Here is a 19,047-nt window from a genome sequence, read left to right on the forward strand (position 1 = left end):
CTTCTCCTACCATCACACAGTGACAGTTCTGAGGAGATTGTGGGCTGTGACACGCAGTCTAGCGCCTGGGATGGGTTGTGCAGTGGCGGTTCTGAAGCAGCTGTGAGGAGATGCATTGCACTGCATCGGTTCTGCTTATAGGACCACAGTTGGGCTGGCAGAGCACCTTAGGCCGACTTCAAAGGGGCCTGGACTGGGGTGGCACCACTTGGGGGGTTCCAGGTTAAGGGTTCAGGGTGGTTGGAGCCCTTTCTGTCCTTGAGGCTTTGATCAGGAGACCTGCAAACTAGCCCTTAGAGTCACTCTGGTGGTCGTGGTTTCAAGATGCAGGTCCGGGCCTATTTATTCAGGAGGCAGGATAGCAGGGCAGCAGGACATCATAGTAGCTGTCCTTCTTTCAGAGCAGTACAACAGTCCACCTGAGTCTTTCACAGGTCCCAATTTGTACTGAAGCGTTGGGTCTGATGATTCATTATTTATACCTGGTGCCCACTTTGAAGTACGACAAGGTTCTCAAGCTTTTCACTACCCAGATGTTTTTGCTATTTACTGCCTGCCTGCCCTGGTCTCAGCCTGTCTGGGGTCACACACAGCTAGTTTTAAACCCTCTTTGAGTGTGCCCAGGCAGATCCTTTGTGATGTGCAAGTGTGGTAGGTGACAGCTCCTCCCCCTCATCAAGTCAGAGACGGCGTATCCTGCCAATACCTATTTGCCCTTTGTATCACTGTCTGGGAGCAATGCACAAAGATCAACTGCAAGCAAGACCTAGCCATGCGACCCATGATACAGATTGCAAGCACCAAACGGCTGGGAGAAGAAAATACCATACTTTCTAAAAGTGACATTTTCAGAATTGTGATTTAAAAACGGACTTTAGCATTTAAAAGAACTTTAAATATGTCAAAAAGTGACGGATCCACTTGATGAGGTATTTGAGAAAGAGGAGGAAGACGATTCATTACCTCTTTATATAACCTCTCTTCTATATTCACAGCCCCCCAACCACATAGTGTCTTCCTCGAGAAGGATTCATTTCATGTAGGTCCTGATCCCTTTAAGGAACAGGATTTCCTAAATAGCTTCAGTGCAGACATCAACAAGATACAGGAACCAATGATAATCTACCCTCGCTGCAAGGTTTCGAAAGAGAGAGAGAAAAGAAGCATCCAGAGCGGAGAGAAAAAGCAGTCACCAGACAAACGCCAAGAGAGAAACCTGTGCAGCACTTCCTGGATGAACAGGGACCAAAAGCACCCATCTGAGGAACTTCGACATCCCAACAAGAAGACCTGCTATTTCCTTCCTTGACAAACAGAAAGACGGCCAATGCAGAGTCACCTGCAGAAGCTGGGGAAATTGAAGAAAACCCATGGTACTGCAAAGTGTCCCACCACGTTTCTGAAGGAGCGTGGCTCTCCCAGGTACTCACTCATATACAGGGTCTTCCCGTCAGAGAAGATAAAGGCTATCCTGAACACCACAATTCCCACCACCAAGAAGGCAGTGAGAGCCTTTCTGGGGTTATTGGTATACTACCGAAGGTTTGTGCCCAGATACTCCAAGATTGCAGCGCCTCTAAACGATCTCCTAAAGAAGGAGGTGAAAATAAAAGACAGACTAAATCCATCACAATCTGTACAAGAAGCATTCCAAGAGATCAAGAAAGCTATAACCTCTAGTTCCATTTTGTTAACCTCCAACTTCAGCAAGCCCTTTATCCTGCAGGCAGACAGCTCTGAAAACAGGTTGGGAGCTGTTTTATCTCATCTATCTGAGGAGGGATTTGAATTCCCCATATTGTTCATCAGTCGCAAGTTGTTTTCCCGGGAATGGCAGTATCCCTTCATCGAAAAAGAGTGTCTTGACATCAAAATGGCAGTGGAAAAACTGTGCTACTATCTGGAAGGAATTAAACAACAGGGGGTGGTGATGGACAGAGTTTCTGAATTAAGCAGAATACTCTCACCCAGTCAAGAGATCAGGGCTTAATCCAACACCGTTTTTTAGCTCACTCTACCATCCCAGCTCAGAACCTGGCTATATGCAAATTAGTCTGTCCCTGGCCCAGTGCATCATGGGAACAGGGCAAACCAAACTACAAAGCCAATTCTTTCACTGGGAAGGAAACAAGCTACCAGGGACCGGTTTCTGGCATTTTAGCCGTCTTCGGCCCGGCTTGCTTGAATCCTGATGGTGCAATGAGCAAGGGACTCACGTCTGAGTATACCCTTCCACGCTTATGGTGGACAAATTAATTAAACAACAGGGGTGGTGATGGACAGAGTTTCTGAATTAAGCAGAATACTCTCACCCAGTCAAGAGATCAGGGCTTAATCCAACACCGTTTTTTAGCTCACTGCACCATCCCAGCTCAGAACCTGGCTATATGCAAATTAGTCTGTCCCTGGCCCAGTGCATCATGGGAACAGGGCAAACCAAACTACAAAGCCAATTCTTTCACTGGGAAGGAAACAAGCTACCGGGGACCGGTTTCTGGCATTTCAGCCGGTAGTTTGGTTTGCCCTGTTCCCATGATACACTGGGCCAGGGACAGAATAATTTGAATATAGCCAGGTTCTGAGCTGGGATGGTGCAATGAGCTAAAAAACGGTGTTGGATTAAGCCCTGATCTCTTGACTGGGTGAGAGTATTCTGCTTAATTCAGAAACTCTGTCCATCACCACCCACTGTTGTTTAATTATTTTGTCCACCATAAGCATGGAAGGGTATACTCAGACGTGAGTCCCTTGCTCATTGCACCATCAGGATTCAAGCAAGCCGGGCCAAAGACGGCTGAAATGCCAGAAACCGGTCCCCGGTAGCTTGTTTCCTTCCCAGTGAAAGAATTGGCTTGGTAGTTTGGTTTGCCCTGTTCCCATGATACACTGGGCCAGGGACAGACTAATTTGCATATAGCCAGGTTCTGAGCTGGGATGGTGCAATGAGCTAAAAAACGGTGTTGGATTAAGCCCTGATCTCTTGACTGGGTGAGAGTATTCTGCTTAATTCAGAAACTCTGTCCATCACCACCCCCTGTTTTTTAACTATCTGGAATGGTCTCCATCTACCTTAAACACCAATCATGCCCCCTTATTGTGGATGAGCCGCAACAAGCGTAATACCCCTCATATCCGTCACAGGTTCTTCTCACTCCAGCCATTTGTCTTTGAGGTTAGGCACCATAAGGGCTATGACCACGGGAACACAAACTTCCTCTCCTGTATTTCCCATTTCCCCGATCAGTAAAGGTCTACGGGAGGGGAGGGGTGTGTCACAAAGTAGCGGATCCATTTCCTGATGTACTTGTGAAGGAGAAGGAAGATGATCAATTACCTCATTATATAACACAGCTTCTTTATTCATAGACCCAGCAAACACATACCATCTTCTTCAAGAAGGATTCATATTCTGTAGAACCTGCTCCCTTTAAGAAACAGGACTTCCTCAATCCCTTCAGTGGTGGCGTCACAGTGATACAGGATTCAATGATAATCTCCTCTCCGCTGCAAGGTTTTAAGTGCCGGAAAGGGAGAGAGAGAAAAGAAGGTATCCGGAGCAGTGAGAAAAAGCAACCACCAGATGACAGCCGCAAAAGAGACCCATTCAACCCTTCCTGGATGAACATCGACCAAAAGCCCGCATCCGAGGAACTCCAATGAGAAGACCCGCTGACCTGACTAATGAAGAGACGCCCGACTCAGAGTCATCGGCAGAAGCCGGGTAAATTGAAGAAAAGCAAATGTACTGCAAAGTTTCCCACCTTATTCCTGGTGCAGTGTGCCTCTCCCAGGTATGCGCTCACATATGGGGCTTGACAGGGAGGAGGGAGGAAAAGACAAAGAAGTTCTAAAAAAGGGGCAAGAAAGAGAAAAACGTCTACTTTTAATTCACCAGTATAATTTGAGACTGGAACTATTATATCACTGGGGGAGGGTTTTGTGTGATGGGTGAACTCCCCACAATCCTAATTCCCTTAAATATCTAGAAAGCAAAAATGGCTAAAACACCTACCTGGCTCTGAATTCTTTTCGGATCACAAGTATGGTTGGGCAAGAGGGAGAAGAGGAACCTCCACAGACCCTAGACAGAGAGAAAGAAAGAAAAAGCTGAATTTTTTGAGACTAGGAGATTGTCTACTATGAAATAAAAATAGTGAGGGACAAAACAACTTGCGCTCCCTACCTTTTCTTCCTGCTAACCTTTTACAAACCTGCAATTATTTCGACACTAAAATTGACATTATGATTGTTCCCAATTCAAAGTTATCAGTTATTATTCCAATGTTATCCAATTGTAGAGGCAGGCCTTGCAGTAGTGATAAACGAATATAAGAGATTTTCAATACCAGGACATGGAAAAGTTAAAAGTACATGTCCACTTTTTAAATACACTGCACTCTCGATCTGTCTCTGGCCTACCCTAGGGGTATGCATTGAAAAGGAAAGTTTAGGCCTGGCAAAAGGTTTATTTTCCCTGGTAATAACACAGACTGCAATGGCAGGCCTAAGTCATTTTTAAAGGGTTACTTAGGTGGGTGGCACAGTAGGTACTGCAGGCCCACTAGTAGTATTCAATTAACAGCCATATGTACATGTGGTATCCACTTTACTAGGGACTCATAAGAAAATTGAAAGTGACAATTGGGTGTTAGACAATTTGTTCTATTTTTGCCTGTTCCATTCCTGTTTGAACAAAAAAACATTATGCTCCCAAATTAACCGTGACATGAAAATTAACATATCCAAATGTTCCATCAGTTCAATTGGTCTTTTGTAAAGGAAATATTTGAGTGCTTGTAATCCCTGTTCGTGCCTAATATTCGTATACAGCAATACGACATCTAGTGTCACTGAGTTCATTGTTTTGTCCCAATTCAATTCTGTCAGTACATTAAGTACATGTTTAGTGTCTCTGATATAGGAGGCCAAATTAGATACATAGGGTTGTAAAAATATATCAACAAATTCTGATATTCGTTCCATAGGACCTCCTGTAACAGAGACAATAGGCCTCCCTGGTGGTCTAGAGGCATCTTTGTGAATTTTTGGCAATGTATAAATACAGGGAAAGCGTGGTTTCACAATTTTAAGATATGCATGTTCATCATCATTCAAGTGACCTTTAACATTCCAATTCCTAAGCTCAGAATTTACAATACGTGTTATATCAAAAACAGGATTGTTAGACAATTTCACATAACATTCTGCATTATCAAGTTGACCCAATAACTCTGCTTCATACATGTCCTTCCCCATGACAACAATATTACCGCCCTTATCGGCCTCTTTTATAATAATGCTGTCATTCGAGCTCAGTGATTTATGGGCAGATTGTTCTCCTTTAGTTAGATTATGCGTTTTAAATCGGCTGATGTAATTACCTTTCATTTTGTCTTCATATTTGTCAAGTTCTTGGTTGACAATTCTGTGGAATACCTCAATGTTATTCCCGCTAGGGAGTTGTGGTGTCCATCTGGACTTTGATTTCAAACCACTCTCCTCATTGGCATCTGTGTATAATTCCATGTCTCTCAGGACTTGTTTTAAAATCACCTCATCCTGCTCAGTTTCAGTTATCGATAATAATAAAGCAGTGTCCCGGATATCTTGCATGGATTGGCTCTGCACACAGGCTTGTGTTTGCTCTGATGATTTATTTATTGGAACATTTGCAAAATATTTCTTTAGTTTCAAATTCCGTACAAATCTGTATAAATCAATTTTTACATTAGCCATGTCACATTTAGGCATGGGGCAGAAGCTCATTCCCTTCCCTAAGACAGAAATCATATCTTTGGACAAAATATAATTGGACAAATTAATCACTTGAAAATCAGTTTCCGACTTTGCATCTATTGTTTGTTCTTGTTCCATGATCTGGTATGCATGCCCTCCCTTAATCTTTGATTTTCTCCCCCCCCCCCTTGTCCCTCTTTTTGTCTTGGACGATCTTCCCTTTGTGAGAGGTTTGGTTCCTTGTTGGCCATACGGATATGTATTTGGAATACGTATCCGTATGGAATTGGTATGTTAAAGGTCTCTTGAATGAACATGCATGACTTAAAAATGTGAAACCACACTTTCCCTGTATTTATACATTACCAAAAGTTCACAAAGATGCCTCTTGACTACGAGGGAGGCCTATTGTCTCTGGTATAGGAGGTCCTATGGAACGAATATCAGAATTTGTTGATATATTTTTACAACCATATGTATCTAATTTGGCCTCCTATATCAGAGACACTAAGCATGTACTTAATGCACTGACAGATTTGAATTGGGACAAAACAATGACCTTAGTGACACTAGATATCGTATCGCTATATACCAATATTAAGGCACAAACAGGGATTACAAGCACTCGATTATTTCCTTTATAAAAGACCAATTGAAATGATGGAACATTTGGAAATGTTAATTTCCATGTCACAGTTAATTTTGGAGCATACTATTTTTTTGTTCAAACAGGAATGGTACAGGCGAAAATGCGGAGTAGCGATGGGCTCCAGATTTGTGCCGTCTCTGGCATGCCTCTTTATGGGGAGGTTTTAGGCGGCACACATCTGGGGCCCAGGTGGAGCTAAATGGCAGGAGAATATCTTATATTACGGAAGATATATAGATGACTGTCTTATCATCTGGACAGGAAGTACTAAAGAGTTGGATAAATTCTTTGACTACATGAATAACAACCAATTCAATATGCCATTTACAATGTCTGCCAGTCATGAAAGTATTGTTTTCCTGGACACTGAACTGTTTGTGACTGATGGTAAAATTAACAGTCGTTTACATAGGAAAAGCACGTCGTGCAATTCAACATTATATGGAAGTAGTGCCCACCGTAAAGCGCAGATTGATGCCATACCCAATGGTGAAATGTACAGAGCCCGGAGAAATAACAGTAGGGATGAGGATTTTCATACTTGTCTTGAGGATATGAAAGTACGTTTTCTAGAAAGAGATTATAATAAGGACACAATCAGGCTAGCAAAACATAGATCGTTGAAATTCTGTAGAAAAGACACATTGAAATCGAGAACAAATCGTAAGAACAACAAAAGAGATTGTGTGCTTATGTGAAGGGCAAACCGAGCATCTCATACAGGAGAGGTACCACTATCCGCAGTATGATTAGCCCAAGTTACCTAAGGATTAAGAATAGAGAACAAACATGGATTCATGACCACAATGTAGGTTCCTTTAAATGTGGACACTGCAGTATGTGCAAGTATGCGAAACATGGAATCAAGGAATTTCAATATAATGGACGGGCAAAATATAGAATCTTCCAACACATTGACTGCAGTGCGAAGTTTGTTGTTTATGCAATCAGATGTAAATGTCTTAAAATATACATAGGCAGCACCATTAGATGTTTGAAAGACAGGATTGCGGAACATTTCAGGGCTCTGAAAAAATTGGATCTTAGGTATCCGCTTGCAAGTCACACAACTATTTGCCCAAGTCAGAGAGGCAATTTGTCCTTCTCTTTTCATGGCATAGACCATATATCTTGTGATAAGCGCAGTGGAAATAGGGAACTGAGGGTTCGCCAATGTGAGGCAAGGTGGATACTTAAGTTACGGGCGGTGGAACAAGGGATCAATGTTGATTCTGAGTTGCAGTATTTTTTACGATGTTAACTGTACAAACTAAATCATCTGTGAGCAACTCACATACTGATGGAAATATTTTGAAAGCCACTCAATTGACAATGAGTAAAGGTCTGTGTTGTATGATCTGTACAAATATGCCATATGTATGATGATGATGCTGGATATTAGAATCTTTTACATGTCAAGAGCTTGGTGTTACAAACCTCTTATGTCATATGTCTGTACCATAATTGCTAATGTGATGAAATTGGTGTTATTAAGTACCTTAGCTGAATTAGTTATTTCACGCCTCTCTTTTGAGGGTTATCCCATAGTGTAGGGCATCACTCTTTTGATTATGATTCTTTGATGTTCACCTTAAGTGGCCTTTTTTTTTCACTTTTATTTATTTTATCTTATCTCTGAAACTTTCGAACTAATCGTCTAAAATTGCCACTGATTTTTGCACTCTCTTACAGCTGTGTGCAGGCATCATGAATAATGAATTTTAAATAAATTGTTAATCATATAGGGTTGCCCTTTTATCTTGGAAGTATTGGGGTGTAAGCATATGATTTAAATAACTTTATTAGTTAGAAAACGGAACAGGATGTTCTAGCAACTGTAAATGTAAATGTACAGGAATTTATATAGCGCAGATCACCACTGGTTTCTAAGCGCTTGCTTAGGGAACCCGTCCTGGTATTCCCCTGTGAGATAACTCCGGCAGGGTATCCGCAAGGTGAAAGCCAGGCATCCCGCCACGAGGGGCCGTTGTGGAGATTAAGCAAGCTATTGCCCAGAGTCGCAGAGTGTGAACCTGTGAATCGAGTAGGCACTGGAGCGAGAATTGTCGAGTCCATGGACATTTTAGGACTCATGACCCCGCCGAGCCGGGAATTGAACCGTGGTCCCAGGCTGACCTCTGCTTCCAGGTCTGCCTCCTCTAACCAGTGAGCCACACTTCTCCACAACATAACATACTCGGTTATTTACAGATCCAAGATGGCTCCCGCACATTCACGGGTTGTGACGTGATGGTCCGCCTTTAGTTTCGCTGATTTTTAAAAAGAATCAGTATGGCGGCGATGTTACATGCCACGTTTTCCTCAGATTATACATGCCGGGGAGGACAATAAAGAAGACCAGGTAGGAGCGCAATGTGAAAAGTATATGGAGTGGATGATCTAAGTTACTGTTTTTGAATTTTATTAAGATGTATGTGGTGAATCGATAATGATATATGGAGCTTTCTTCATTAGGCATAGTCACTGTAAACTTTTACAGAGAATGAAATAAATGGTGTTTTATAGTGATATGCAGAGCTTTTAAGTTAAGCACAGCAACTACAATCTTAAATAATGGATATTTTATGGACAAAACAGAACGGTTTTGAATGGGCGATTTTTATGCAAATTTATGTTGGTCTTGATTCATTTGGAATATAAACTCTGAGTTTTTAACTTGGGAAAAGATATACACTGATTTGTTAAATTTAATTAAACAGGGACCTACAGTCCTGAAGAAATAGAAATCGAATTGGATGTCGGGCCAATGGCCATTTGGTTGGGACTATTAGTTAGGAGATTCAATCATATTAGATAAGGTAAGTGGAAAATCTATTTGGATATTCTGACTATTGGTGGACTTCCTAATACGGAAATGGGAAGTGGTATTTAATGACATGTTCTTTTGCTTATGTTTTTAGCTACGTTTATATTCCTAAATTGGAAATAAAGAGTTCTGGATACTAGTTGTTGTAGGTGAGTTGGTAGGATGTGAATATAGGTATGAATGATTCACGCTGCACTGCATGGAAATAAATGGATGAATATGATTCTTCCTTGTTGCAAGGAGGATTGGCGTTGGTTTGAAATTATAAGATACTGGTTGGTGATTGGCTTTTAAGCGCACAACTTGGGTGTTTTTCTTTTTCAATTCCTGGGTTTTCTACTGTTATCTCGGTTTCTAAACTATTCCCTTTACATGGTGGAGGTTAGGCTTAGCCTCCGATAAGAATGAGAATGTAGAGGGAATTTATGATGTACAATTTGTATTACAGCCCTGATGAAGTCTTTTGGAGAATAACCATAGACGAAACACACGTGTTGGCTGTATTTCTGGCTGTATTGCTGTATTTTGATTTCAAGACTCATGAACTGGAACTCTGTCTAACAAGTCCTTTTGGAGGAGTAAAGAAATACAAAAAATAAAGAAATAACGGACCTATGTTCGAACTTTCTCTGTTTGAAATTATCATTCTACTTTAATTGTTGATATTATATGAAAATATTTTGCTCAGGGATTCTTATCAAAAAAAGTAATTTACGCATTTGGGAACAAATTGCGATTTGGCAGCATAGGGTGGTGGCTGTTTAGACTCCCTTTGAAGCATATCATAAATATTGAAAGACAGGATATTTAAACCATGTGACATTGCGCAATAGAGACCTCACTACCCTTTTTTTTTTTTTTTCGAATACACTCATAATATACTGTAACCTGCCTCCTGGGTACAAGAGACCTTTTCTAGGGATGACTGACATATACTTAAGACCAGTGCTGTGACCCAGTCACACATGGTGAGGACACAGTCGAAATGGAGCAATGAACACAGTCCCTGCATTCTGCAATGGCAGGTCTGCTGTCATCTGTTTACCTAGGTCATGCAGGGTGCCATAAACAGTGCTGCAGGCCCTGGGTACCCCTTTGTCACCCATGCCCTGGGTACCACAGTACCACTTCCTTGGTTGGGACTTACAAGGTAGGTATGGTCTGTGCCAATTGGGGATGACAATTGCACATGTCACTTGTAGGGGAGAGAGCACTGGCACTGTAGCATGGTAAGCAGCCTTTAGTGCCCCATCAGAGTTGAACACCGGCATCTAGTAGTCCAAAAGGGGGAAACAAGCCCTCTTTTCTTACACTAACTCCAAAGTGTAAATCACTCAAAGGTTGCTTTTGTGAATCAGGCCCTTCATCAGTAGTCTCTGAAGAATCCATATGACATAATGGCAGATCACAAAATAGTATAACACATATACATTTGCCAGTATCGCTTACTAAACTTTGGAGCCAATTAAACTGATCCTCCAATAATCTGTTGCAATTCTGCTTCTGTTCATTTACAATTGTGCAGCATTAGCAAATTGACATGTATGCAGTTTGCACTTCTATATATTTTTTCAAAGAAATAGGGAATAACCAGATAATGGTGCAAGCTATTCACAATTTTCTTTGTAGGTAAATAATCCATGTATGCTATTTGCTGTGCAATTGTTGCCTGATTCCATAACCCCCTAATCACTAAAGCAAACACCTTGGATGTGCACACCTAGCGTGATCTTATTGTGATTGACAGGTGGGGTTTGGACCCAAAAAAGGATTATCAACCTTACTGTGATCGGACCTAAGTGAGCAGATAATACAATGTGACAAGCATCATATATGTTTTCAATTACATTCTTCTGTAACGTTGCTGCCTGCATATTATCATTAACTCGTAAGTGGTCATGCATACTTACATTTGAAGAGCTTGGAGAAATCTGTTCTATTGTTGATCTACCAAAGTATTCCTTTTTTTCAAACGTTATCAAATTTAATATGAATACATATTAATGTTAATTAGAACATTTGAATGTTGGGTGCACCGTAGAAGACAATGTAGTCATTCAGGGCTAAAAGGAGCTGATACAGGCTTTTTGCTCCACATGCCAATGTTTGTCAATTTGTTTCTTTATTTTTAACTTAAAACATTCTACCCCAGTGGGTGGAATGTGCTAAAAGTTTTCTAGCCCTTCCACCTCAGGATATACCAGTTGTTAAGTTGCTTCAGCCCAAGGAGCGTCTATTGTGCTTAATTGTGATTTGTTGTTTGTTCTTTATTAAGTGAGTTTAAGTTACTTTGATGAAAGTTAGCATCCTAACAGTAATTTGCGTACTTTCTGATCACTTCCGTAGCCAGTGTGTCATGGTCCTGAATGCAAGCAAGGATATGCCCCCAGCTGCTGTTTGAGTGGTAAAATACTGCAATAATCTGGGTTGAGTAGGCCTCCTAGGGCTCTGGGCCCCGGTGCTGCTGCACATGTTGCACCAATAGAAGCTACTTCTGTGTTTCCGATCCCTTCTTTATCTAGTAAGAAGCTCTTACTAGAAATTTAAGGAGTGCTATGTATCTGTGGTTTTCCTAGTTTGGGTGGAAGAATTTTTACACACTCTGCAAATAAACTGTGACATTTGAAGGGTTCTTCAAACCATCCTAGGTGCCGTGTGCTGTCCATAATTACACAAAATACAAGGAAAGGCAACAGTTTCCATTGTGCACTGTGAACAGTTAAATCTATGTTCATTACCTGGTTTGTGTCGCTCCTGCACGATGCAAAGTGGTGCGAGAGCGACACAGACCTTAAGTCAAATCGCTGTGTTGGGTTTCTCTGCCCCGGGAAGGCATTCCATGGACACGTTTTCAGATTTGCAAGACCTTGTAAACCTGGGAGTGCACCAAAAAGATACACCTTCCCAGGAGAGGCGCAGTAAGGAGAAATGTCTTTATTTCTCTTTATTACTTTATCTTTCTATGTGTGTTGCATTCTGCAGCACACACAGACAGAGAAATATGCCTCTCAGGATTGTTTTTGAGCAGGAAGCGTTCCTTCCTGCACAAAAACAATCCTGCATGCAGGGCAGGCACCCTTTCACCATGGTGCAAGGGTACCTGTATTTGTGCTAGACCTGTTGTGCGCCTGCGCAGGGGAAAAAGCAGGAATGCGCCATTAGCAATACACACAGTGCACTCCTGCCCTTTCCCAGTGACACAGTGCAGCACAGGAAGTTGAGTTGCCAGGCTGCACTGCACTTCTATTTCAGTAATATGCCCCTTAGACTTTTAGCGTGGTTTGAGTGGTCCAGTTTGACTCCTCTTTTCCATTTTGAGCTAGGTTCGATCCAGTACAATGCAGCAAATGCATTACAAAAAATAAAAAAAGAAATGCTGTAATTCCATTTTTTTTCTACTTTCAGCTATCCCAACCACGTGAAGACTTTCAAGTTATATCGTGATAAGGGCGTTTTATTTGTGCGACAGCTGTCCTGGGTGCGAGTTTTTCACCTCAAGACACGTCAATATAAAGGGGCCTGGCACCATGAGCCAAAATACAAGCAAGGAAAAAAGTGCCCCACACCCCTGGGTTGGTAGCATGAAAGGATCATCACTGGGGGGCAGTGGACCTCTAACACCCGAGGAGTGGGGTGCCAATCTACTACATCATTGACAGCTACATTCTTGTAATTACATTGGACTGGGCTATCCCTAGTGGTGCCTGCAATTGACGCACTCACTAAACAAGTCCCCTGTAATGGATGGAACATCTCTTCTGCCCTCAGCAGGCTCCATTTTTTTGATGGGACAAAGCCAAATGCGACTTTAAATGTATTAGGGATTATTTACATCAGGAGCATTACACAGGCCCCCGCAGCCCCCATGGTGCAAACATTATCGTACCTACACATTAACGGCATAAAGAAGGCCCATGCAGTGCAGGAGGTCCTACTCTTCAGAGCCCCAGCATTCCCCCTAAAATCTAAGAATATCTGTGAGATACGAGAGTCTCAGGGCCCCCCACATTTTGTTTTATACCGCTACTTAGCTGGTGCGGCAATTCAGTTCAAAAGCTTATTGTCAATGTCATTGCAGGGAGAAAACAAAGCCCTTCATAAAGATAGCATTGCAGCTGTCACTGAAAGTAAGTCCAGTACTAAACAGCGAGTCAGATGGTTCCTTGCCAGTGTGACATTTTTGTGCAGGTTTTTCATGATAACATTATAATAGGGTGCTCGATTTGGCTGTTGGCTAACGTTTCATATAATACAAAATAAAATGTTGACTTGTGAAAAGGTGCACACCAATTTTTTTAACTATTTTTGTGTGTATAGACGGAGCACACTTTAACTTTGTTACTTTAAAGATACTTAGACTTTCGGGCACCTTTAGTCTATATGGTTCAACAATAGCACATTTTGCTTTTCTTCCCTGTAATTCAAGAGGCTTGTAGGCCTGCAATTCCAGTTCAACTAGGGACAATGGAGACTCAGATTGTGCTAATTAATTACTGTTCTGCCAGTGTTATTATTGAGTTATAACTCCATGAAAATATTCAGGATGCAAGCATTCAATGGTAACTGTATTGCCTATTGATTCAACATGTACTTTACTCCTTGTGAAAGGGATTACATGTTAATGATCTGGTAGCCAAGGTTTCATTGTCCTTCAGTACAATAAAGAGTTGTTATCAGGAAGTTTTAATACTTACTTTAAAGGGAGCTACATAAAGCGTTGCTATGGATGACGGTGAAGCGCTTCAAAAGTAAAAAGGCATGACGCGGTTCACTTTGAAATTGTTCAGTGCAAATGGGTCGGAAGACAAGGCCTCCAAGGAAATTACAGTAGATTTGTAATCCTCAGCATACGAGCTGTATGTACTGTACGGTGTGTTGTCAGATTAGTATAGCAATTAATGTAAGCATGTTAAATGATAGATGATTCTAGACAGGCACGCAACACCCATTGAACTCCCCGGGCTTCAGCACAATTCCCCCCCCCCCCCCCCCACCCCCGTCGGGTTTGCCAGCCCCTGGTGAGACAGATCCCGGGCACACACAGAACCGCACCCGAACGTTTCACGGGTCTTTAAAAGACTATTTGAATGTTAATTAGGCCTTGCAGTTGTTTCACCCCTTCTAAGAGCCCCTGCAGCTCCACTCTGCCTACTGATTAAAGGTTCAGCCCCCCGAAATGTTTTCTTAGCCCCCCCGAAATTTTTCACTAGTTGCGCCTCTGATTCTAGATTAGACTGTTGCAACGTCCTGTACTAGGGGCATCCAAGAGGAGCAAACACATCAGGTGCAAAAAGTGGCAGCTCCTAGGCTGTTGAACATCCCCAAATTTGCTCCCACAGGGTGTGCCCTGGAACAACGTTACTGGCTCCCTATTGAGGAAAGGATGTCCTGCAAAACCCTGTGTTATGTTTACGGCTCCTGATGATCCAACCATACCATCCCAGGTGTTGCCTGAGATCGGCTTGAACAGGACTAGTCAGTGTCCCAAAATATAACAGAAAACACTGTGGCAGTGTCTACTTCAGGGTCCTGGCAGCCAAGCACTGGAATTCACTCCCCCTTCTTCTCAGATTGGAGCCTCCTGAAATGACTTTCCGTAAACATCTCAAAACCTGGTTGTTTAAGAAAAATCTTAACCAACAGTAGCTTCTGCACAGTCTAATTCTACTGTTTCTTGGTCTTGTCGGAATATAGCGCAGGGACACTCCGAACTGCCAAAATAGCATGATATAGCATATAGGTGATTTAACACACTTTGCAAGAGGTTTTTATGTTGTAATCTGTAAAAATGGAAAATGTATTTAACTTTTTGGTCCTCGGTGAATTTGATGGTACAGATTTGAACATAGGTTCTTTTGGCATCCCAATAGATCTGCTGAGATCTTCCACTGATGCACAGAATGGCCTGGTACAGTCCCCAAACACAGGAATGGCTCACTGATTAGCCCAATGCATGCTCTCACAATAAAACAGACATTAGGCGACTGTGCTGATGGGACTTACACAGAATGGAGATCATCTACTGGAAAATTGAATTTTTCTTCACACCCAGAGTTTCTTCGCAGGGTGCATACATGGTCCCATGGGTGCTTGGACATGCCCTGCAGACAAGGGTGTCTGAGAGTACTATCAAGGGTAGATGCAGTATAACTAGGATAAATCTGATCAAAACTAAAACATGCAGTCACCAACAAAAATACAAAAAAAAACAATCCAACGATACACAGAAAAAGTAATATCAATAATAAATAGTAGTGTGTGTAAGAAAATCACTTCATTGCCATTCAAGTAGTGAAAAAGTAAAAAGTAATCAAACATATACACCTAACACACTAAAGAGAACATTTCATCATTGAGATACTTAACATCCAATTGTTATTTACTTTTAAAACAGAAAGGGTATCAAAGAAGGAGCAGTGTTTCCCTTGAAGCTGATTCCTTTCCATCTCCCTCAGTCTTCCCTTGCCCGAACCCTATATTGAACTTTAAAATTATGTTTGTGTTATTTGCTACCAAATTTTCTGAATTCCTTTTATTTTTAACCTTTATCATAATATCTGATTGAATGGTGAAGGTGAATTTTGTTAATTACATTCGAAATGCATCCAGTTGAAGGTCAAATTAAGTTACACAATCATTAATCACCCCAAGTTTGGGGTGATTAATGATTGTGTAACTGAATTTGAGCAGCACCTGCTTTACTTTATCTATTAGAGCTTCCTGTTGAAGCTGACTTTTGTAACTATTTTAGAATGGCTCTGGCAGCTTGCTGGCGCCATTCTAAAAGAGTTACAAAAGTCAGCTTGAACTTTTGACCCAATCCGTTCAGTTCGCGGATTTTCGTTTGCGGATTTTGCGGGAAATTCGCGAATCTCGCGGATTGGGAATTTACCGAAAATCCGCGAAATCCACGAGCGGAGAGGATTTTCCGCTCATGCTTAGAAACAACACATCCATTTCTAAAGGCAGGAACACTATTGAAATGAGAAGTAAACTGGGATGAAACATTTGGAGAGGGGGCAGGAATAGATCAGGAGCGGTCAAAAGAAAAACAGTTCTCCATCAAAGTTAAATTGGCCAGTGGCAGAAGGGAATATAAAGCAATAGCATTTTAAGTCTGTCTCCACTTTGGAACTGTGTCCTCCAAAAACATTTCTGAAAGAGCATTAGGAGCATCCAGAAGAACTTGTACAACGTTTGAAAATTTTGATCTGCAGGTGACCAGGGAATGAGCTGATGCTACACAAGAAAAGTGCAACCTTGGGAGACAAAACGTTTTGGCTTGCCTAACTCAGGGCTCTTCCATTAACAGAGCAACAAAGGCGTATATTCACAAGAATGAGTGATAACTACCGCAAGAGTAGCATAACGCAACTTTCAACATCGCAGCCTTTCGCCGGAAAATAACCTTGTGTCAACGTGGAATTCACACCATAGCGGTAGCATGCAATAGACACTAGATAACGCGTCAAATATCCGCGTGAAAATCAATGCCACACCATATTAAATGCAATACGCAAAGGCAAAAAAACATGCGATGAGGCCAACCGCTGTACAAAAAGTAGCGAAAACCAGCCGAAGGCCTGCAAATCCCACACGTGTGGAGGGACAATGCACCATAAAAACGACAAAAACAACACACCACAAACAAGCCAAAGCACACAGCAACATGGATGCACCCTGATCCAGCGCAGAGGCCAACTCGAACCCCACAACCCCCACAAACCACCTGCAAGGAACAATGGGGTCGGGGAAGGCAAAGGAGAAGAGGAAGATGGGGTGCAGACCGCAGGAAAACAAGACTAGCGTCACGGAGGTGACTGAACACTACCAGCAACTGACCCACAAGCAGACCACCTGGAATGCAGTTGGAGTGCGGAAAAGACCAATCGAGGAGCCAATAGGCGCCGGCATAACGTCACAACCTAAACTAGGCACAAACCTGCTGCCAACAGGAAGGCAGCAACAGCGACAGGAGGTGGCAGTCCATCGCCACAGGAGGAGCTGGAGGAAACCCAGGCCACAGTAATCAGTGTGGGGACAGTGCAAGGAGTAGGGAGTACAGACACAGCTCAAGAGGACCTGACACAACATCAACAGGGAGTGCAATTAACAGGGACTGGGGGGTGGGGAAGATAGGCACAATGGCACACATGCACAACGAGCTGTAGCACACTGCAAACCCACAATTACCCAGGATCATGTCCCAGATCCCCATGGCAAACTGCAGCACACACACATAGCAAGAACAGTACGCTCACATTGACGACAACGTGGTACAATGCGCATAGCTGACACTGCAGAACAGAGGACACAACTGGCTCCGCACATGCACAGAAACATGCCTACTGCATCTGACAAAGCCGGGAACTGTGAAATGGAAATGTACGAGTACGACCTCACATCCGTCATGTAGTCCAAATATACACTGTCCCGCAGAAGAATCCAGCATTTCCCAAACAATCACAACGTACATTGCCATACAGTCTGCATGCAAACCAGCACAATGCGCCAACATGCATGTCAACACAATGTCAACATGCATCTCCCCTTCACATTTCAGAGGGGCACAAAACACCTTCAGCAGAGCACAGAATACAACACATCTGTGATGCCAAGGAGGACCACCACATTCTCGACACCAATGCCCTACAACAGCCCAGGGATATCCCACGCAACTACCCACCAGAACCCGGCCAGCCAGGCTACTCAGAGGAGAACATCGAGCCTGCAACAGACCACACAGCACGAAGCACCCCCAAGCACAGCTGGCTCATGACACTTCACCCATCAAACCCATGGAATGCGAACTAGAACACATAAGTGGGTGTCTATCACCCTTCAGGGACCACCCACACCCCACTAAGGAGACCCACACTGCCATAGAGTCACATGCAGATGCACATTCACAGTACAGAACCACGCCCAGGGGCACTCAAATAGTAGTCACACAGCCATGTTAGCTCTGTGTATGATGGCCCTGGCCACTCCCCTTACATATTTAGTGGGTGACAACAAAGCTACATGTCCAAGCTCCAACCCACTGCCTGCGGTGACATGTCTGCATCCGATGTACACAGCACAATGTAATGTCGTAGGGCCCAGGGCCCTCATGCATACAACAAGACCACAGGGACACATGCATATATCATGTTGAACTGGCTACAGGCACATGCTCCCGGCCCCTTTATTGGCAGGGTCACATGTACAGTGACGCCTGTGCTGGATGTGTGTGGGGTGAGTGTAAGCCATTCGCACTGAATGTCTGGTTTTGGCAACCACTTGAACATTGGACACCAGTGCAACGGAAACAGAAAACACATGCATACCAGAGTCAACTGTTGAGCAACATGGAGTGAGCCAGAGAAAGTCCAGAGGACAGCCAACATGCAAACAGGAGTGTCTGTGAGTTGCAGTGCACTGGGGCTGGGACACTAGAGATGAGCGCGCTCATGTGAATAAAAAGTCTCGGATTGTGTCCCTTCAAAATATTACTGATGCAGATGCAGTGGGGTGTGTTAGACCTGCATCATCTTCCCCATCAACGTCTCAGGGCCCCCACACAGTTTGAGGTGACATAGCTGCGCATCCGCTCCACAGCGCAAAACTCAATCAGCAATGGACAATGGCCTGCGGTGCACTGAGTCACTGGCACCTAGAGTGCTGAGCAGGGTATCAGGCCGATGACAGTATGCACAACAGGTCTGAGCACCTCCGTAAGTCTGTCAGGACCACGTTTCGACTCTGGCAGATGGAGGTTGGAGATGGTCCTTGTGGTGGTGCCATGTGCCTACTGCGGTAAAGCGATGTCCGGGCCGGTCAGGACTCGCTTTGG

Source organism: Lissotriton vulgaris, chromosome 6 (genome assembly GCF_964263255.1).
Source record: "Lissotriton vulgaris chromosome 6, aLisVul1.2, whole genome shotgun sequence".
Taxonomy (NCBI): Eukaryota; Metazoa; Chordata; class Amphibia; order Caudata; family Salamandridae; genus Lissotriton; species Lissotriton vulgaris.